We start from the raw sequence: 23,987 nt of genomic DNA on the forward strand, positions 1-23,987 counted from the left end.
CAATGGATAAGATGTTGCAAGGCATCCAGCGCTACCTGTGTAATCAAGACAGTAGTCCAATGTCAACAGCAAAAAGGATGGAGTCCTTAATGCACTTAAGAAAATGTTGAGAAGACTGCATCAATGTAAAGCAAAACTTAAAAAGGATTAAATGTCCATTTGTGAAAAGGGAAGTGATGTATTTAGTTTGAGAACACATTGGTTAAGGTGAAAGTTGATACCATCAACAGAGGAAGGAAACCAAAATTTGTGAATCAAGCCCATTCATTTTTAGATGTTATCCAAGATCATGTCCAATTTGCCACAATGTTAACCCTGCTTCACCAACTTGCAAAGAGAGATGAACCATGGTCGTGGGTAAAACTGACAAAAGCCCAAAGATCTGTTTGGGGAAAAAACTGCAGTGCATGAAATTTTGTGCTGAAACACAAGCTTTGTGTGAAAACTTCCTCACAATCTTCCAAACTCTTGGGTTGGGCAAGCTTTAATCAACTGCTGCTTAAGCATTGTGAACACTGACTGTAAGTGAGAAAACTACACCCAGACAGAATTGGAACTGTTCAGTCATTTTTTACTGTGATGACTTTTCACATTAGATACTGAGCACAAGGTTTTGTTGGTTATTCTGAGACTAGAGTCAGCCATTCCCACAATAGCAGCATCAGAGATTCCTCCTGCCTCAATAAGACTGTGATATTGATTATAGAGAATTCAGACGTAATGCTCAGGTGACTACCTTGTCATTAAAAGGACACTATGTCACATTGAGCACAGAACAGAATAATGTCTACAGAGAACGAAAGATAATTTATCCCACTATCAAACTACAAATAGATTGAGCTACAGGAAGAGATCCTTGGTCTAAGTGTATGAATACAGATTAAGACAGCATGAAATCAGTGTCCCTTTCCCACCTTCATTTATGATAGTTTGATAATTGAATTCCTGCCAATTGCGCAGATATCCTGACCAAGAATCTTAAATAAATGACTAAAGTCCTGAATTCCTTATTTTGTGAAGAAATATCTTCACTTGAGATTGAGAGATTACAGTTACCTTGATGTACAATTCTCCTTTTGACTCAAGCCAAATCCTATCTATACATACATGAGTGTGCCAGGGATCAGTCTGCTACAGGTTCAGTATGACACAACTTGACTGTCTTGGCTATCCTTCCTTTTGATATGAATATCTTTGTCTCTGAGAGATCTTACTTTTCAGATTAAATCCTCACTTGCCAAGTTGTTGACCTGTCAGAACTTCCAGAAAGTTTTGGGTTTTCACACCCTTCCTGCCTTGACCAACTAGTGCTGAGCCCACTCCCCTCCTGTCTGGTATCTGTTTCAAAATGTAACAAAGCTACAATTGTAAATTACTGTGCAGGTCTTCAAATAGAACGTCAATGGGTATATACTATACATTACACTTCAGCAGGATTGAGTGAGGAGTATTTTCCATTGGAATTTCACATTGACATTGCGGATATCTAGGGTAGGTAAAATCTTCCCAGCATCTACTCTCTGTTTAACCTTTATTTTGATCGAATGTGTTATCAAGCACTGTCAAAGGAGTTAAACAGACCTTTATAACTTATGAAGAATTAATTCAACAGAGTTCCACACATTTTATGAGTCATAATATGATCATAGTCTTATTGAGCAACAAAAAAGAATCACAGTTTATTAGATAAGAAAGAAACTTGGTTAAACGATCTCTCCATGTGTCCTCTCAGCTTGCATGTTTACAAAGCCTGCATTTTTCAAAGAACGCAATGGACTGCTACACTTTTGATCACTTTCTGAAAGTGTGGGTCACAAACTTTACTGAGCAGTGGATCAGCCATGTTAGTTTGGTACAATTAGCTTCTCTTTTTGCATGTATTGCTTCATTGGAGAAATTCTGAATGAAGATATGAAACTCTTTCATCTCGGATGTTATGTATTGTCAATTAAGATTGTAGAAAGTGGGGACATGGTAGTGGTACTGGAAATTTGAAAAAGTGATTATTGGAAGTATTTATTTATCATTTGCAGGTAGAACGTAAAACAGGCCCTTTCACGCCACCCAGCAACTCATCAATTTAACTCACAGGACAATTTACAATGACTAATTAATCTATTAACTGGTACATTATTTTACTGTGGGAGGAAACCAGAGCAGCCGGGGAAAACACACGAGCACACGGGGAAAACGTACAAACTTTCTCACAAAGGACACTGAAATTGCACTCCGAACTCCAAGACCCCAAGCTCTAGTACTGCTGCTTTGGCACTGAGGTGCTCCATATTTAAATGAAGGCAGTGGCCTAGGATTTATCTCCTGGCTTGGCATTTGCAAATTTAAAGAAGACGTGACTGGTAGCCTGCAGAATGCAACCTCTCTTGGTGTGGGAGTAGCAAAAAAGGCCAATCCAGCTGATCTGTGTGGTTAGTACTGAATTAATTGGCAGCTAATTGAAATAGAACTTTCAGGCTTGTGTGCTATCAGAATATACACAAGATTGGAATTGTGATTTATCATGAATTTTATCACAAATATCAAATAATCTACAGTTTAGGTCATGGTTTGAATGATTTATGAAAGGGCAATAAAATAAAATGTTGTTTTACTTGTCCTTCCCATCCTTTTAACACATGTTAAGAAAGCATTGAAACACCCTGCACTGAAGCACTGAAGGTCAATCAAACATCACTGTGAAATGTCTTTCCTAGGCTGCAGGACAGAGCAATTTTCCAAAATTGAGTATAATCCTGCTGAAATATTACTGAATAATATACAGTTAAATCTCTTCATGCCTAATTTGGAACGGGAAGTGGACAAGAGGCAATTTGCACAGGGAAAGCATCACACTACATGACAAGGGGAGAAGAATTTCAGTCTGCATCCATGGGGAACAGAGGTTAAAAAAGTATAGGAATTATATACATCTGGATAGAAATTCACTAAAATCTGTGTTGACAACTTAACCTTAAAGACTGCAAGAATGATTACATTTCTTGGTTAAGTCCAGCTGTAGGAGTAGTGCAGCTGAATTGGCACAATAGCACAACGAGCTCCTGCTCCCAGTGCAATTTGTGTGTTTTCCCTGCGTTTTTATGAGCATCCTCCCACATCCAAAAAATGTGTGGTTTGGTAGGTTAATTGGCCACAGTAAATTCCCCCGGTAAACAGCTGAGTGATAAAAATCTGTGAAAAAGTGGTGGGAATATGGGGAGAATGAATGGGATTTATGTTAATGGGTGCTAGATGGTCGACACAGACTTGTTGCCTGTTTCTGGGCTGTGTGACTTTATGATTCTGATGATACTGTTCAGGAGTAACCAGCCTGATTATTGCCAAGGTGAGATGGATTGTACTGCAACAATACCTCATTACATTATGACTTCAGCTGACATGACACCAATGATTCCAAATCTGCTGACTTAGACCTAAAACGATCCATCATATTTATCTATTTTCAGAGGAAGCTGAGTCATTTATGAAATATTGTTTGAGAACAATGATTGTTGCTTTCAGGTTGTCGTTCTTTAAAGGATTATGTCATGTGGTCTGCAGTAATGTACGTTGGAAATTCTTGAGGCATTTTGTAAAGAAGCTTTGAATAAATGAGATGCCGTGAACTCCTTGTGACTCGTATTATTTAGTCTGTAAACCTGGCTTTGTTAGAGATTAAAAACTGAGTCCGCATATTTTACAGCACTAGCTCCCCCAAGTGTCTCAAGCAACAGATTTCAATGTGTGACGTTAGACCTGAGTGTTAGTAGTCTGTTCAGCTGCCTGGAAGATGAAGGTTAACCATAGCCTAACTGATACTAACAAGTCTGAATTTCTGAAGTTGAAATCAGAAGCAGGGACTGAATTTTCTCGTTATCTTGGGAAAGCAGTCTACTTATAGAAAATAGAATGGAAATCAACTGCCTGAGTTCACTCTTGCTGTGGTGGCGTTCCTGAACTTTTGTGTTATTGTAATAAGGGAGGTCAGGAGCAGGAGCTCATGTTAAAATGGAGGGGAAAAAAAATCACCTTTTTATTCTTTAATAAAATGTTGACAGCACAGTCATGGCCAGAATTTATAGTCCACTGCCAAGAGGCCTTGATGGTGGTGAGTTGCCTTCTCCATTATGTGAACAAAATCCCACAGAGTTGGTAGGGAGGGATTTTCAACATTAGACCAATGGTGCACAATATTTAGATTGAGAGTGCCAGGCTGATATTCTGAATCATTCTTGAGGCCATTCTTGTGAAACCCATTTTAATTTAGCCATATGTAACAAGATACGGATATTTTTAGTCAAGTACTGAAGAGATAAATGCCAGGGTTTCAACAGCAGAGTTTCAGTTCAGACTGCAGCCAAACAACAAGTAGTGAACCATGCCCCAACCCAGGTGACAGACTACCTCTAATAAACTCGCAATGCAAAATACAATACAGACAAAAAATAGATACATGGCTTCTACATCCCAGCCACTGATTATTACACTATAATCATTACAACTACATAATACTTGAAATCATCATCATCATCTGGTGCCATGTCCAGTTTGAGCTTTGACTGCCATGGCCCACACACTCCTGTTTCGGGTCAAGTGGATCAATTCATTGGTATTCATTTCCAGTTCTCTGGCTGCTGCCTCCATCATCATTTGTCTCTGCCTTCCTTTTGCTTTCTTCCCTTCAATCTTTCCCATTATTACTAATTCCTCTTTGTTAATCACATGTCCAATGAATTTTTACGTTGCCTTTTCATGATCTCATACATCATTTCTCTTTTTGTGCTTGCTCTGTTCACAACATCCTTGTTAGATATTCGTTTCGTCCATGATATTCTTTGCATCCTCCTCAAAACCACATCTCTGCTGCTTCAATTCGTTTCCTCATGTTATTCGATATTGTCCAACATTCTGATCCACATAACATAACTGGATAAATGTAACATTTCAGTACTCTGAGGCGGGTTGTCATGCCTAGTTTAGTATCGGTCAGTATACTCTTCATTCTTGTAAAGGTGTCTTTTGCCATCCCTATTCTTCTTTTGATGTCCATATTGCATCTACCATCTGAAGTCACACAGCTTCCTAAGTAGCACAAGTTCTGTACTTGTTTTATGTCTTCCCCATTTGCTTTCAGCGTGCAGATAGGATTCTCTTTCTTTTTGGATATCATCATACATTGCAATTGATAGATAGACCCATTTTTGCACTTTCTTCAACAACTATATCAATTAAGTTTTGTAGTTCTTCCTCCGTACTTGCAATTAACACAGTGTCATCCACATATCTGAAATTATTGATGTTTTCACTGCCAACTTTTATTCTCAAGATGGCTCTTATTTTTTATAATATTGTTTCACTGTACACAATAAACAAATCAGGGGAGAAAACACACCCTTGTCTAACGCATCTCTTGATTTTCGTAAACTGATTCACTTCTCCATCTATTCTTACAGCGGCAGTTTGTTCCCAGTACAGATTTCTGATTAGGCGGAGGTCCTTCGAATCTAGATCTAGAGTTTCCTGTAATATTTTCAAATAACTTATTGTGTTTCACTTTATCAAATGCTTTTGTGTAGTCGATAAAAGAAACAAACAAATCTTTTTGCACTTGAATAGTTCATTCTGATAGTATCCTTAACATCAATATCACATTTCTTGTACCTTAGTCTTTCACAAAACCACACTGTTCTTTACCTATTTCAGCTTGCATCTTACTTTTAGCTCTTGTAATCAAAATTCTTAAAATCTGTGGAATTCTCTGCCACAGGAAACAGTTGAGGCCAGTTCACTGGCTATATTTAAGAGGGAGTTAGATATGGCCCTTGTGGCTACGGGGGTCAGGGGGTATGGAGGGAAGGCTGGCGCAGGGTTCTGAGTTGGATGATCAGCCATGATCATACTGAATGGCGGTGCAGGCTCGAAGGGCCAAATGGCCTACTCCTGCACCTATTTTCTATGTTTCTATGTTTCTAAGTATCTTCGTGATGTGGCTCATTAAACTTATGGTCCTATGTAATTCACATTCTATTGCTCCAGGTTTCTTAGGAAGAGTGATAAATACTGATTTTTTCATCTCTTCTGGTATTATTCCAGTCTCATAAATGTCATTGATTAAATCAGTAAGTTTTTCAATTCCATAATCTTCAAGGGCGATAATTTGTTCTATTACTAATTCATCAGAATCTGCTGCCTTTCCTTTCTTCATCTTATTTACTGCATTACGAAGTTCAGATTTTAAAACACTTGGACCTTCAATGTTCTTCTTAATTTCTCGTTTTTCACCTTGATTGTCTTCAAACAATTAGATTAGATTAGATTATGAGGACACAGTCCTCATTTGTTGTCATTTAGAAATGCATGCATTAAAAAATGATACAATATTCCTCCAGAAAGATATCACAGAAACACAGGACAAACCAAGACTAAAACTGACAAAACCACATAATTATAACATATAGTTACAACAGTGCAAAGCAATACCGTAATTTGATAAAGAGCAGACCATGGGCATGGTAAAAAAAAATCTCAAGTCCGGATAGCCCCATCATCTCACGCAGATGGTAGAAGGGAGAAACTCTCCCTGCCATGAACCCCCAAGCACCGCAAACTTGCCGATGCATTGGAAGCACCCGACGGCAGCCAACTCTGAGTCTGTCCGAAAACTTCGAGCCTCCGACACTGAGCACCGAGCACCATCTCTGCCGAGTGCTCCGACCCCGCCCCGGCCACCGAGCAACAAGCAAAGCCGAGGACTCGGGGCCTTCCCCTCCGGAGATTCTGGATCACACAGTAGCAGCGGCAGTGAAACAGGCATTTCAGAAGTTTCACCAGATGTTCCTCCGTGTTCTCACATCTGTGTCCATCAAATCAGGATTGTACACGGCACCCAACTTGACAGATAACAGATATCATTCACTGGAGTGGCTGCTGCAAGCTGTGTCGCGCCGCCATCTTCTCCTCCCTGACTATACAATTCTTGAATATACTCAATTCATCTGTTCATAATCTCATCTTTTTCCATGATAATCCATTGCTTTCAAACATCCACCTGAAGAACAGAGGGGTTTTTTACCAGTGATATTCCTGATTTGTTGATGTACCCTTTTTGGATCAATACAGGTGTCCCCCGCTTTTCGAACGTTCGCTTTACGAAACCTCACTGTTATGAAAAACCTACATTAGTTCCCTGTTTTCGCTAACAGAAGGTGTTTTCACTGTTACAAGAAAAGGCAGCGCGCGATAAAAAGCAGTGCGCCACGCGCCTCGAGCAGCCGCCCTCCCCCGGATTCGGAACGGCATTCTCGCCAGCATTGCTTAAACACGTGCCTGTGAGCAGCCGTTTGCAAATTGAGTTCTAAGGTATCAGAAAAGCCTGAAAGGGTGTTACACTTAGTGTAAAACTAGACATAATTAAGCATTTTAATCGTGGTGAACGAAGTAAGGACAGAGTGAGTTTGGCTTGTGGAAGTTGACGAAGATGATGTTGAAGAGGTTTTGGCATCCCATGACTAAGAACTGATAGATGAAGAGCTGATGCAATTGGAAGAGGAAAGGATAACAATCAAAACCGAATGCAGTAGGAAGTGAAGTCGTCCAGGAACTGAACGTGAGGCAACTACGTGAGATTTTCGTTGCGATGATAAAGTACGACTTTAATTTTGAAAGGGTACGTCGGTTTAGGGCATATTTGCAGGATGCTTTGAGTGCTTACAAAGAACTGTATGATAGAAAAATGTGCGAGGCTAAGCAGTCAAGCAAGCCTTCCACATCAGCCACAGCAGACTATGAACCTCGACCTTTGACATCGAGGCAGGCAGACATAGAAGTTGTTGACCTGCCTACCCCCATGGAAACAGACAACAATGAGCTGACACCCCAATGTCCCACCACCCCAAACCCTGGGCCGCGGACAGATACCAATCCGCAAAGAATGCAGCGGAAGCCGGGAGGCACACAGCACATCTTTAAGAAAAAAACTGAAATAAACAAGCTAATTAATTAGGTGCTGCCTGGCACGTAAATGTCAGCCCAGATCAGAGGCGATGCAATCGGCAATCGCCTCTGATCTGGGCCGACATAGGCAGCACCTAATTAATTAGCTTGTTTATTTCGGCTTTTTTTCTTAAAGATGTGCTGTGTGCATCCCAACTACCGCTGTACCCCTGCATGTTTCGCAAATCAGTATCGGTTTGCTGCCCGAAAGGTGGGGGTCACTGCGACAACTCAGCCTAACACACCATCAGTGTGCTCTGCACTGTCCCGATTCCCGTAAGTGATATTACACTGTGCATACATTATTTCTACTTTATATCGGCTGTGTATTTTTATGTGTTATTTGGTATGATTTGGCAGCTTCAGAGCTTAAAGGTCACTGGAGAGAGTGTTTTGCCAAGACTACTTGTATGAGATTTTCGCTACGGGAACAGTGCAGGCAATCGTTGTAGAGAAGTATTTCTAATTTATATAGGCTGTGTATTTATCATATCATTCTTGCTTTTACTATATGTTACTGTTATTTTAGGTTTTATGTGTTATTTGGTAGGTTATTTTTGGGTCTGCGAATGCTCTCAAAATTTTCCCATATAAATAAATGGTAATTGCTTCTTCGCTTTACGACATTCCGGCTTATGAACCGTTTCATAGGAACGCTCTACCTTCGGATGGCAGGGGAACCTGTAATAGGGATTTTTTTCTAGTTGCTCACATTCCTGGTTAAACTATTCTTCTTTGGCTTTTTGACAGAAGCTTTTAACTTTTTTATCTCAGGACCGATATTCCATAGGATTTGCTTTCTTCAGTCTTTCTTCCATTAGCTTTTTGATTTCATCTGTCATCCATTTATTCTTTGTACTTTTTTCTTTTTTAGGAATCACTGCCACTTGGAATGTGAGAGCCCTATATCAAGCAGGAAGATTGGACAATGTGATAAATGAAATGGAAAGACTAAAAATTAACATAATGGGAATTAGCAAATTTCGTTGGACAGGTGCTGGAACATGTCAGAATAGAATAGAAATAAAACACTAACTTATTCTTGTGGAACATCCCATACTAATGGAGTAGGAATTCTTATGGATGAAAACATTGCAAAAAGTGTTTTAGGACATTGGGCAATATCAGAAAGAGTGCTCCTTGTTAGATTCAGAGGACAACCATTTGATTTAGCAATTATACTGTCACAATGAGGTGCTGGGAATGGACCCAAATACAAGACGCAGACACTGAAGTACAAGGAACAGGACTTGACTAGAGTAGGGACGTGACAGGATTCAAGCAAGGAGCAGGGACGCGGGACCAGGACTAGGAACCATGGACTAGGAGACAAGGCTTAGACTCCAAGCCCGAGACTGGATAAGGACCCAGAACCTGGGTCTTGCCTCGGGCTTGGAACCGGAACCAGGCAAGGACATGACATGGCTTCAGGACAGGACATGGCTGGGGTCTAGAGGCCTGAGTTTGGAGACAGGCAGGGGTCTTAGCTCTTGTGGCTTGAGGCTGGGGTCTTGGGTCTTGAGCTTGGCTTGGGATCCTTGAGGTTTAGGGTCTTGGGTCTGAGCTTGGCTTGGAATCCTCGAGGCTTGGGTTCTTGGGTCTTGAGCTTGGCTGTGGGATCCTCGAGGCTGGGGTTCTTGGAGCTCAGAGACAGACTGGGAACCAAACATCAACATAGAGTCAGGACTTATCCTTTGACAAGCTGGGACTCATCTTTAACACGACACTAACATGAGACAGGACGGAACATAGACATAGAACCAGGACTTATCCTAAGACAAGCCGGGACTCAACTTCTCCACACCAAGGTGGGACAGGTCCACCTGTTGGGTAATGGCAGGATGGCCAGACTTACCCAACAGAGGCAAAGACAATACAAAACATGTCCTTCTCCCCCCCCCCCCTTGCAGGGCAATGGCAAGACAGCCTGACTTACCCCACAGAGCCAAGGACAAGACATGACCCCCCCACAGGGCAAGAGCAAGACGGCCTGACCTACCCCACGGAGGAGAGGACAAGAAGAGACAAACACCAAACAACGACAGACAGTTCTATCTCTGCTCCAGGGTAGCTCCAAGTCTCAGTTCAGCCAGCAACCTCAGCTGGCTACAGAAACAGCCAGATCCCTACCTAGCTCAGAGTGGCTGGCAGCCACTCAGCTGGCCCAGGAAACAGCCAAATCCATACCGCAAAGACTACTCCAACAAGTGACAACAAGGCTCCATGAAGCAGTGGTCCTCCAACCAGGCCTAGAGATAACAAATGGTTTCATCAGCAGGTTGCTCCAAGGGGGACTGACAAGACAAACCAGCAGCCCACACTCAATCCCAAGGCTACTTATATTGCAAGCCCAAAGAAGTGAATCAGGTGCCTATGATTAACTCAAACAAGGGACAGCTGGAAGACCTGGAGTCCTGAGTCCATGGACTGGACCGTGAACCGGAATGCGGATTTTATGGACCAGACCATGACATATACAGGTATATGCACCAACAACAGATGGAACAAATGAGGATATAGATAAATTCTATGAAGATCTTGAACAAGCAAAGAATGGATGCAAATCTCAAGATATTGTTATTGTCATGGGAGATCTAAATGCTGAAGTAGGACAAGGTGCTGATGGAAATACCGTAGGAAAATTTGGACTCGGGGAAAGAAATTAAAGAGGCGAGAAATGGGTAGAATGGTGCAAGACGAATAATCAGGTCTTTATGAGTATACCCTATCCTCGTTATATGCGAGGGATACGTTCCTCGAAGTTGGCGCATAATGTGAATAATTATTTAAATGGAGAAAATAGGGATGCATTCCAGTGGGCTTCCTAAATATGTTTTATCTGTAATTTATTCACATTTTTATACCAATACGACACAAAAGCAGTACTACAAGACAACATTTCTATTATATTTGATCAATTTAAGGTAATATTCAATGTAATAAATCATAGAAAGTTAACATCCTCTGGTGTACAGTACTCAGCGACAGTGGCAGGTGTGTTGGCTCCGGGAGATCAGTGGTCGGGCAGCAGATAAGGTGGATGGTTGTGGTTGTCAGGATAATATCAGGCACAGGAGGACTCACAGAACTCTTAGAACTGCCGGCTGCAGAAGGTTACTGCGATTTGCATAACATGGTGAGGGTTGTTTGCTTGGCAGCATTTTGTTTTAAATTTGCTTGTAGGGAAGAAGGGTTGACGGCAGAAAACAACTGAAATGCTGACTCCGTTCTAAACTTGGGTCCATGTCCATCACCATTTGTGCCAAGTGTTCCGACTTCCACCATTCCCTCACCGTTGGTAAACTTCCGGGATTTTCTAAATTGTCTGTTGCTTGCAGCATCTGAGAGATAGTTTGCCGTAAAAAAAATACGCACGCCTTGAATGTGGATTACACCTTGGTTGAGTAGTTGAATCAGCGATGTTGTGTTAAGCGGTAGGAAACGCACTGTTATGTTAGGATGAATGCTGTCCAAATGTTTAGGATGGGCTGGAGTATTGTCAAGCAACAAAAGAACTTTAAAGGCAAGATCCTGTTCCTGGCAGTAGCGTCCCAGAGGTGTGTTACTTTCAGCTGATGCCGCGCTGTTTATAATTTCCAACTTTTTTTCAAGTGTTAAAGCGGTTCTCCACCGCTTGGCTGACGGCCCAAGAGATTACATCGGATGCTTAGGAGGCATAGTTAAATATTACAAGCGCAAAATCACTGCACTGTGACGGGATCCTGAATTACCCCTATGAACTGTGCTTTTGAAAAGAGAGAGAGAGAGAGTTATTTAACATCGATATCTTGTATTGGGGGAGAGAGAGAGAGAGAGAGACATGAAGACTAACTGTGGTACTGTCACTTAAAGGCATGAGAAAGATCTGGTTAACTTTTGGATGTCTGCTGAGTTGGCGACAGCACCGAGCAGCTCATAAGTTGCTATGGTGACCAAGGGCGTTATTTAATGGACACTCCATGTTATGATTTTCGGCAGGTTGTTGATACTTCTTCAGGGACTTTTGCCTGCTTGCATTTCTTTCACAGAGAGGAAGGAGGAGTTATTTGAATGACAGATGATGCTCAGCACAGGAAGGTAAAATAGGAGGCCAGATGATACAGACCTCAGACACATGATCTGGACGCTGAATGAGCATTGTTGTGCCCGCAGAAAAAGTAGGTTTTGGAGGATCAATCAGGTGGATGGATCAGTCACTCTTGCAGTGGAAAGAGGAAAAGGGCTGACTGGTGGGGAGCTGTCCATGTGTCTACCCTCGCCTGGGGGATAGCTCCACCACAGAAAACCGGTCCCCTTTGTTAAAGTTACAGTCAGTGACTTTTAAAGGATTACGAAGGACAATGAGAAGATTGACGGCGTCAGCTCACCTGAAGACTCAAATCTCTCTCTCTCCATTACTACTCAACTCAATACCACAAACTGAACTGAACTTTACTCATCATCGTAAGACTGTATCTTTTTACCCCTAGACTTAAAGAAGCTTGGTTTTTCTTTCTTTCTTTTCTGTTTCAATTTTTTTATTAGTTTCATAAAATATAAACATAACATAATAATAGTACAGAGTTATTGGGAATACATTCTTATAGGTTTTTCATACATATGTTTGCACACTTACTGATATACTTACTTATATATATGAAATCATTGCTAGCCTGTTTGATTTAGCTACATTTATATTACTGTATTGTGTAGTTACTAATAAATATTATTAGTTTATAGCAATACTGGACTCCAAAGTGTTTTCCATCTCTGCTGGTTCTTTATTCCCGTCATGGGGATTGTGACAACATTGGGGGCTTGTCTGGTATATGAACAAATTGGTCAGGAGGCTGGTTTGAATGGATTGGGGAAAAATCCCTTTTGATTTGGTTGTGTAGAAAAACAGCAGAAATTGATGTTAGGGACTTTCTGAAGTCACCAGACGTGGTGACTTTGAAGTTAACTAAAAATGATGATGTGCAGGACATTGCTAAAGAATTGAGAATTGAGGTAAAGAAGGGCATGACTAAGGTAGAAATTCAAAGAAAAATAGTTGAATATTATATTTCGATGAAGCTGTTTACTGAGGATGTGTTGAAAATGTTCGTGAAAGGTAAACCTATTGAGGATAAGCTTCAGCTTCTGTTGGAGAAATTAAAGATGGAGCAATTGAAATTAAAACAGTTCAAGAGAGAGGCTGGAGAGGCAGAAAAACAGAGATAGCTCGAGAGGGAGAAATGGCAATGTGCAGATCACGTGGCAGAAAGGCAGAGACAATTTAAAAGGGAGAGGTTGCAGCAAAGAGGTTTAGTGTCGGACCCTGATGATTTTTACAGCTTGGAAGGGCTTGTTTTGTGTGATGAATTGAAAAGTTGTATTCTTGATGATGTAAGGGCATACCCAGATGCAGAGGATGCCGCTACCCTGCAGGGGTTTGATAAGAAAGCAGACGAAGAGGTTTTAACCTACGAGGTTGAGTTTACTCCAGAAAAGAGGTTGCCAGAGAATAGCTGGGAGATTCGGGGTGACCTTGAATTTGAAACTGGGACAAGTGATGACAGCCCAGAAGAGGCAGTGGTTCCAATTGAATGTCCACCACTAAGCACATCTTTCCCTCCCGCCCCCCCCCCGGCTTTCCGCAGGGATCGCTCCCTACGCGACTCCCTTGTCCATTCATCCCCCCCATCCCTCCCCACTGATCTCCCTCCTGGCACTTATCCGTGTAAGCGGAACAAGTGCTACACATGCCCTTACACTTCCTCCCTTACCACCATTCAGGGCCCCAAACAGTCCTTCCAGGTGAGGCGACACTTCACCTGTGAGTCGGCTGGGGTGATATACTGCGTCTGGTGCTCCTGATGTGGCCTTTTATATATTGGCGAGACCCGACGCAGACTGGGAGACTACTTTGCTGAACACCTACGCTCTGTCCGCCAGAGAAAGCAGGATCTCCCAGTGGCCACACATTTTAATTCCACATCCCATTCCCATTCTGACATGTCTATCCACGGCTTCCTCTACTGTAAAGATGAAGCCACACTCAGGTTGGAGGAACAACACCTTATATTCCGTCTGGGTAGCCTCCAACTTGATGGCATGAACATTGACTTCTCTAACTTCCGCCAATGCCCCACCTCCCCCTCGTACCCCATCTGTTACTTATTTTGATACATACATTCTTTCTCTCACTCTCCTTTTTCTCCCTCTGTCCCTCTGAATATACCCCTTGCCCATCCTCTGGGCTCCCCCCCCTGTCTTTCTTTCCGGACCTCCTGTCCCATGATCCTCTCGTATCCCTTATGCCTATCACCTGTCCAGCTCTTGGCTCCATCCCTCCCCCTCCTGTCTTCTCCTATCATTTTGGATCTCCCCCTCCCCCTCCAACTTTCAAATCTCTTACTCACTCTTCTCACTCTTCCTTCAGTTAGTCTTGATGAAGGGTCTCATCCTGAAACGTCGACTGCACCTCTTCCTAGAGCTGCTGCCTGGCCTGCTGCGTTCACCAGCAACTTTGATATGTGTTGCTCCAATTGAATGTGTTCAGATTGTTGAAGAACCTGTGAATTCACAGAGTTCTAAATCTTGTGTTGAAGCTCAGTTAAAGTCTGAAGTGTCTGACTTCGTTGAAAAGGAACGCAGTTTTTGTGTGTCAGATTATCTTGGTTCAGTGAATAAGGGGTTAACCTTGGTTCCAGTGGAATGTGAGGATTCTCAGTCACTTGTATTAGACCATGTTTTAAAAGTTGGTGAAGTGGAAATTGGGAGGTAAGTGTTAATGGAAATAATGGGAAAAGTGTTGTTCCTGGACTTTTGGATAAAGTGCTTACAGGACAAAGGCCTGCTAAGAAAGGATGCGCTACTCTGTTGAATTTTGTTTGGACATGTGGACACCTGCAATGTTATAATGTTGTGGAGAAGAAGGAGGAAGTTTGTTATGGTTTTGGGTGGAAGTTGTTATGGAGACAAGTCGGAGTGAAGGTCGAAGAAAGTTGATAAGGTTGATATAGCAGTTCAGCTGGTGAGCATGGTTAGGAAGCCTGTTGAGGCCTATGATAGCAAAACCAGAGGTTTAAATTATGATGATGTGTCACAGACTTTTCTACCTTTCAGATTTCAGCAGGACTTAAAGGGTAGTAAGGCTGAGAAGAGTAAGGTGTATGAGAAAGGTTTGTCTTTATTGAGGAAGGAACTTACAGAGGAACAGAAGCAAAATTTTGGAATGATGGCTTTAAGGGAGATAGCTCTCACAGGAGAGGAGGTTCAGAAAGAGTCAGTGGGACATTACCTTAAAGATGGGATGTTGATGAGGAAGTGGAGACCAGCCACTGTGCCTGCAAGTCACGTGGTGGTTCTGAAAGTTTACAGGGCTGAAATTTTAAACATGACTTACAGTGTTCCTTTAGGTGGACCTCATGGAGTGAGAAAGACAGTGAATAGGATTGTAAAGGAATTTTACTGGCCTAGTTTAAGAAAGGATGTTGTGAATTGTAACAGGACTGACCATACCTGTCAAGTAGAGGGGAAATCTAATCAGGTTATTCAGGTAACCCTACTTAAACCGATAACTGCTTTTAATGAACTTTTTCCTAGGGTCATAGTGGATTGTGTAGGCCCATTGCAAAAGACTGCAACTGGTTATCAGTATGTGTTAACAATTGTGTGTGCTGTGTCTAGGTCCCCTGAAGCAGTGTCTTTTGAAAACATCGAGGCCAAGACTGTGGTTACAGTATTCAGTAAGTTTTTCACACTGGTGGGTCTGCCCAAAGGAATTCAATTTGACTAGGGCAGTAACTTTACTTCGAGAACATTCCAGGGGATAGTTAGAGAAGTGGAAGCTAAGCACATGGTGTCATCTACATATCACACAGAGTCCAAGGGAGCCTTGGAATGGCCCAACTCAACTCTTAAGACCATGATTAAAGCACATTGTGTGAGAAATGGGGAAGATTGGGATGAGGGGGTTCCCCTCCTCTTATTTATTGTTGGAGATTCAACTCAGATGGTATTGAAGGGTAGTTTATTGAAACCTGTATTCAGTTACAGGCCAAAAAGACCTTTGCCCCTACTCAGAGAACTCTGGAAGGGATTTAGTAAGCTTTGTGTCCTTGCAAAGGGAAGTTTACAAGATGGTTGAATCAAAATAAAACACTTGTTTGCTAGAATTGCAGTTGGGAGAATTGTTATGGAACAAAATGGAGTCGTGGAATCTGATAATGGAGTGGAAAAACATGTTTACCCACTAAATCTAGTCTCACCAAAGTGTCAGAATTCCATTGTTTTGGAAAATATTACTGATAAGGTCCATCAATTGGACCCTAGACTGCAACAATAAGTGAAAGGACTAATTTGCCATTTTGAAATGATGCACAGGTGCAGTGCATCACGTCATTATAAATTCAGCCCAGCCCATGAAGCAGCATCTACACAGAGAAAACTTTGGAAAAAATAAAAGGGTTGAAGAAGAAATTAGAAACAAGAAAGAACAAGGAAAGAGATTGCATGACTGTATTGATAGAGTGGGGAAGGTTAAATACCTTATTAAGATTGACTTGTTAAAAGGATACTTGGGTGTCCCTTTAACAGAGAGGGCTAAAGAGATATCAGCATTTGTGACACCGTCTAGACTGTATGAGTACAATGTTTTACACTTCGGGATGAAAAATACTCCAGGGACATTTCAAAGAATGATCAATTCTGTGTTTAGAGGTTTAGAAAGCACAGGGGTTAATATCATTGATTTATTGGTCTGGAATGACACGTGGGAAGAGCAGACTGCAGCGGTAGAAAAACAGTTTGACAGGCTTTCCAAGGCCAATCTTACGGTGAACCTTGCTAAAAGTGAGCTTGGCCATGCCACAGTTACATATCTGGGTTATAAGGTGGGCCAGGGCCACCTGGCTCCTGTACAGGCGAAGGTTCAAACTGTTGCTAAGGTTCCTGTTCTGACTGGCAAGGAAGCTTTAAGAAGGTTTTTAGGAATGGTTAGGTATTACTATAAGTTTTGTAAGAACTTTGCTGACATTACTCTCCCCCTAACAAAACTCTTGGGGAAGAGTGAAAGATTTGTATGGAGTGATCTTTCCCAGGAGGCATTTGAACATCTGAGAACCACCCTGTGTTATTATCTTGTGCTCAAAGCACCTGATTTTTCAAAGCCATTTTCTGTAGCAACAGATGCTAGCGACGAAGCTGCTGGGGCAGTACTGTTACAGGAAGGAGTGAATGACATTGAACATCCAGTAGCTTATTTCTCAAAGAACTTTAATGTATACCAGAAAAATTACTCAACTGTTGAAAAGGAATTACTAGCACTTATTCTGGCTTTACAACATTTTAAGGTCTATGTTCAGAGACCTCAAAGTCTTTCTGTTGTCCAGAGACCACTTGTGATTTACACAGATCATAATCTGAAACTTGAAAGTATCAGACTAAATGCACCACTGCATACCCAATACTTTCTCCACCAAAGGTATATCCTGATCCAAATCTAAATCCTTTGTGTCTTTTGCTCTTTGCTCTTCTGGTATCACAGATAGTACGCTATGTCTTTCTTATCCATTTGGTAAATGGAAAACCGCCTTCAGCACAAATGGATACACAATCATGAAAGAATGACACTGCTTCTTCCTCAGAGGACACTGACACCAGGCAGTCATCAATATAGAAACAATGCAAAACTTTATACATAGTCTTGCAGCTGAAATGTTTTCATTACCTTCTGCACATTTCCTAACTGCATTTTCGGCTGGTATACTAACCCGATGAAACATTGATTCAATATCCACCATGATCACCACTGGTTCTTTTCTGAATCTGGTTCTGACTCCAATCAGTGAGCTAGTAAGATCTGGTCCCTGTAAAAGCTGAGCATTAAGTGGTATTCCCTGAAAAGTCGCTCCACAGTCAAACACAACACAGAGTTTCCCTTTTCTGGGGTGATAAACACCATGTTGTGGAATATACTAGACATTTCCATCACAACATTCCAGATCATCTGCTGGCACTCTTTCAGCATAACGTTTAGAGATGACGTCCTTCATCAAAGATGTGTCGTCAATGTGAAATGACAATTCCCTCTTAAACCTCTTCCTTAGATTTAGAGCAGGCTGTTCTGCAATCTTCCTGTTATTAGGCATGTTCACTTCCTTCCTTCTCAAGATAAACTAATCTGGTAGTGGCCATTGATGCAGAATTTGCAAGCAGCTCCATGAACTTGTGATTTTCTCTTGGCAAACCAGGCTGTTCATCCTGACTGTATTCAGGGAAGTCTGCCTTGAACTGGTGCTGCCAAAGATCATCCAAGTTCAAAACTGAGACACTGTAAACTGGCTGAGCACAGTTTTTCCCAACATCATGGTCTCTCTTCAGCGGTCCATTCACAGTCCAACCCAACATCGTTCTGATTGTGTAGGGTCCATCATTAACACTGTGAATCACTTGCAACAGCTCCAAAGCTTTAGGCACATTTATTCCTATCAACACCTCAGTTTCTGTATCAATCTCTGGCAAATGGACGTGTTTCAGGTGAGACCATCCTTGGAAATCCCTTTGAGGAATGTTCCCTTTATGGACAGGCATATTTTCTTGTGTAATGACATTACACTCAAACAGGAGAAAATCTGCAGATGCTGGAAATCCAAACAATACACACAAATTGCTGGAGGAACTCAGCAGGCCAGGCAGCATCTTCAGGGTCTCAGCCCAAAACGTTGACTATAATCTTTTCCAGAGGTGCTGCCTAGCCTGCTGAGTTCCTGCAGCATTTTGTGTGTGTTGCTCAGGTAATTCAGAATAGTTTTCACCATCTCAGCCAGCTACTTCCAATCCTCAAACATTGTAGCGCCTCATGACTTTCCTTTGACCTATGGTGCATAAGAGAATGTGTGTCCTTTTTCCTGTTAGGTTGAGCAAGTTCATGGGGCCCACTTTGCAGAACACTGCTGTATTTCCTTGGTCTGGGAAAGCATAAGTAACCACTGTCTTGTTACCCTTCTTATACTTCTTAGACTAGAACTATGGGAAGTTTACAATCATGATCACCAGCCCCTGTAAGGCTGTTAGATACCAGGGCACTACTCGCTGCTGTGTCTGATTCTTTCACGGCTTGTTTTGATTCTGCACCCCTTCCGTCAGAATGAATATGAAGTGTGCTGGGATGCTTGCCACTGCATACCTTGCATGAAGGACACTTCCTGCAAACCATGCTGATGTGTACTACACACAAACAACCAAAGCAGCCAGCATTTTCCTTCAGGAAAGCAATCTTCTCATGATGAGTCCTTTCCTCCAGCTGAGGGAACAAATCTAATATGTGTTCATGCTCACAGAACAGACAAATCCGTTTGGCTGATGAGACTATTTTCCTTCCATTAGTTCCAGGTTCAGTTTTAGCTTTGCTTCTTTAAGTGGCCATAGTAATGGCAAAGCTTACTGCAGGTGATGTAACATCCTGTATATTCCCAGATACTGGGTGTGTAGTAATCTTAACTTGCCTTTCAATAAAATCAACAATGTTGGCAAAATTAGGCTTATGGTTGTGCCTTTCTTGCATTTCACAGACCACTATTCTCCATTTATCCCAAAGCATATAGGGCAATTTCTTTCTGACAAATGACATATTAGCAGGCATGTCTAGCTCTTGCATGTACAACAGCCTATAATAAAAAAGACTGTAGTCTTAAAGAGCTTTCACACCTTCAAATTTGATAGGTGCCTAAGAAAGAGTGTATTGCATGTAGGTGGATGCAATTTTCTGTTCCCTGCTAAAATGTTCCTGCAGTAAACTCTCAGCCTTTAAATATCCTTCATTAAGGTCAACACGCTGGCAACATCTCTAGGGCAATCTCCAGTGTACTGTTCAACAAAATAGAGGCAGTCACCATAGCTTTAAATATCCTTCATTAAGGTCAACATGCTGGCAACGTCTGACAAGTTCTCTAGGGCGACCTCCAGTGTACTGTTCAATAAAATAGAGGCAGTCACCATGATTTTCCTTCAACACTATTTTCAAAGCCCTCATTAATAATAATACTTTATTGGTTCCGAGTGGGAAATTCTTTCGTTACAGCAGCAACAATTTAAAACACAACTTAGCAGTGTGCAGACTTAACGAATAATAGTGTACAGAATAATAATATACACAATAATGTACTAATTAATAAAGCAGAGACTATTGTACTATGATGTGTGTTCTCCAGTCACACAGAGATGAACTGTTGTATATGCTTATTGCATTTGATTGGAACGATTTTCTGTAACGATCCTTGTGACTGTGGAGCTGATTGAGTCTGTTCGAGAAGGTGTTCCGCTGCTTATTCAGTCGGTGTAGAGAGGATATGCCAGATTGTCCATAATTGCATGATACTGCAATAGATCTCTATCAAAGATTTGAATCTTTTAGGCAAACATGAACTGCATTGTTGTACCAATAGGCTTGTTATTTCATTTTGCTTCCTCATATCAATAGTCCTATTTTGACCTCGATCACCTAAAGCAAGAGTGTTTCCATGCTGTAAGTTTATGTCCCCATGAGCCTTTGAACTGTTGGATATTACATAGGTTCAGAGTGCCTCCTTGGTGCAGGCTGACAGTGAGCACACTGAACAACCTCTTGGGGGTCGAAGTCATGTTTCACAGAAATTTGAGGAACAAATGAATCAACATTAACATTGCATGTGTTGGGCTTACCCTGTACCTTCCCAATATAGGAACTCACACCATAGGACTATTCGGCTTGAGCACTTTTAACACTCACCTCACTTGAAGTCCTTAGCACATTAACTATGGCTATCTGCAGCAATTTCTTCCTTCTCCAAAGCTGCTTCTCTTTCACTTCTGGAGGATGTTTGTCCCTCAATAATTGTTGCCATGTGATTAGCGCAGCTCAATCAACCTCTGTTTTAATGACAAATAGGAGAAAATCTGCAAATGCTCTTCAGATGTTTTGGATTGAGTCCATGGCATTCTCAAGGGCGAGGGTGAGCAGCTAGAAGTCTTGGGGCATATTGGCACCAATGACATAGGCAGACAAGGTGAGGAGGACCTGAAGAGAGATTTTAAAGGGCTAAGTAGAAAGCTGAGAAACAGGACCTCTGGGGTGATAGTATCTGGATAGCTGCCTGTGCCTGTCATAGAGGAGATGGCTAGGAACGGACCCAAGTGCAAGACACAGACACTGAAGGACTAGGGACAGGACTAGGATACAGGGTGAAGGCAAGGACATGGACACGAAAACCGGGAACCCGGAACAGGACTGGACAAGAGAGCTAGGAGCCCAGGCTTGGTCTCCGAGCCAGAGACTGGACAATGACCCAGTACCTGGGTCTTGCCTCTGGCTTGGACCCCAGAACTAGGCAAGGACAAGGCTTGGCTGGCAGGCAGAACGATGCAGGAGTCTTCAGGCTTAAGGCTAGATGCTAGAGGCGAGTCTTCAGGCTTGGGACTAGGCAGGAGGCTGGGGTCTGCAGGCTTGGGGCCAGGCAGGAGGCTGGGGTCTGCAGGTTTGGGGCCAGGCAGGAGGCTGGGGTCTGCAGGCTTGGGGCCAGGCAGGAGGCTGGGGTCTGCAGGCTTGGGGCCAGGCAGGAGGCTGGGGTCTGCAGGCTTGGGGCCAGGCAGGAGGCTGGGGTCTGCAGGCTTGGGGCCAGGCAGGAGGCTGGGGTCTGCAGGCTTGGGGCCAGGCAGGAGGCTGGGGTCTGCAGGCTTGGGGCCAGGCAGGAGGCTGGGGTCTGCAGGCTTGGGGCCAGGCAGGAGGCTGGGGTCTGCAGGCTTGGGGCCAGGCAGGAGGCTGGGGTCTGCAGGCTTGGGGCCAGGCAGGAGGTTGGGGTCTGCAGGCTTGGGGCCAGGCAGGAGGCTGGGGTCTGCAGGCTTGGGGCCAGGCAGGAGGCTGGGGTCTGCAGGCTTGGGGCCAGGCAGGAGGCTGGGGTCTGCAGGCTTGGGGCCAGGCAGGAGGCTGGGGTCTGCAGGCTTGGGGCTAGGCAGGCTAGAGACTTGAGGCAAGGCTTGGCAGGAGGCTGGAGGCAGGAGACTTGAGGCAAGGCTTGGCAGGAGGCTGGAGGCAGGAGACTTGAGGCAAGGCTTGGCAGGAGGCTGGAGGCAGGAGACTTGAGGCAAGGCTTGGCAGGAGACTTGAGGCGAGGCAAGGCTGGAGGCTGGAGGCAGGAGACTTGAGGCGAAGCAAGGCTGGAGGCTGGAGGCAGGAGACTTGAGGCGAGGCTGGAGGCAGGAGACGAGGCAAGGCTTGGCAGGAGGCTGGAGGAAGGAGACTTGAGGCAAGGCTTGGCAGGAGGCTGGAGGCAGGAGACTTGAGGCAAGGCTTGGCAGGAGACTTGAGGCGAGGCAAGGCTGGAGGCTGGAGGCAGGAGACTTGAGGCGAAGCAAGGCTGGAGGCTGGAGGCAGGAGACTTGAGGCGAGGCTGGAGGCAGGAGACGAGGCAAGGCTTGGCAGGAGGCTGGAGGCAGGAGACTTGAGGCAAGGCTTGGCAGGAGATTTGAGGCGAGGCTTGGCAGGAGGCTGGAGGCAGGAGACTTGAGGCAAGGATTGGCAGGAGGCTGGAGGCAGGAGACTTGAGGCAAGGCTTGTCAGGAGGCTGGAGGCAGGAGACTTGAGGCAAGGCTTGGCAGGAGACTTGAGGCGAGGCTTGGTAGGAGGCTGGAGGCAGGAGACTTGAGGCGAGGCTTGGCAGGAGGCTGGAGGCAGGAGACTTGAGACGAGGCAAGGCTGGAGGCTGGAGGAAGGAGACTTGAGGCGAGGCTGGAGGCTGGAGGCAGGAGACTTGAGGCGAGGTGAGGCTGGAGGCAGGAGACTTGAGGCGAGGCGAGGCTGGAGGCAGGAGACGAGGCGAGGCGAAGCTGGAGTCTGGAGGCAGGAGACTTGAGGCAAGGCAAGGCTGGAGGCAGGAGACTTGAGGCAAGGCAAGGCTGGAGGCAGGAGACTTGAGGCAAGGCGAGGCTGGAGGCTGGAGGCAGGAGACTGGATGCTCCTCCTGGGCAGGGTGTGGATCACCACCCGACGGAGGCATGGGACAGGAAGGGACAGAACCAACTGCAGGTAACAGCAAGACGGCCTGGCTTACTCAATGGAGGCAAGGGACGGGAAGGGACAGAACCAACCGCAGGTAATGGCAAGATGGCCTGGCTTACCCGACGGAGGCAAGGGTTAGGAAGGGACAGAACCAACCATAGGTAACGGCAATACGGCCTGGCTTACCCGACGGAGGCAACGGACAGGAAGGGACAGAACCAGCCGCAGGGTAATGGCAAGACAGCCTGACTTACCTGGCAGAGGCAAGGGACAGGAATGGAGCTGGGTACGGGGTGGCTCCAGGACAAGACTGAAGGTTAGACGAGGCGAGAGTGACCAGCAAGACCAGGCAATGCAAGGCGAAACGAGAACTTCAGGCGAGGCGAGAGTTACCGGCAAGACAAGGCAAGGCTTCAGGCGAGGAAACAGAAGGCAGAGCAAGGGATACAAGGAGTAAGGACAAGAACAACCCAGCCCTACGCCCTGGTCTCTGGAGGTATTTATGCAGCCAGCTCCAACGAGCATCAGCTGCCTCAATTAGAGCTCAACAAGAACAAAAACAGGGTAGACAGGAAAACCTGGAGCAAGGGTCGATGGACCGGACCGTGAACTGGAATACGGACTTCACGGACCGGACCATGACAGTATCCGACCCCCCCCCCGCCCCTCACCGGAGCATCCTAGCGACCAAACAGGGTATCCAGACTATGGACGACCCGGGCTGGTGGGAGGGTATTTAACAGAACGGAACCCCGAGTGGCAAGAGGAAAATGACAGTGTCTATTTTGCTGGGTCCACGGTTGGCTGAATTGTTCTGTCATAGGGCGGTGACTGGGAATCGACCCAAGTGCAAGACACAGACACTGAAGGACTAGGGACAGGACTTGGATACAGGGTGAGGGCAAGGACATGGACATGAAAACCAGGAACCCAGAACAGGACTGGACAAGAGAGCTAGGAGCCCAGGCTTGGACTCCGAGCCAGAGACTGGAGAAGGACCCAG

The sequence above is a fragment of the Mobula hypostoma genome, chromosome 13, assembly GCF_963921235.1.
Source record: "Mobula hypostoma chromosome 13, sMobHyp1.1, whole genome shotgun sequence".
Classification (NCBI taxonomy): Eukaryota; Metazoa; Chordata; class Chondrichthyes; order Myliobatiformes; family Myliobatidae; genus Mobula; species Mobula hypostoma.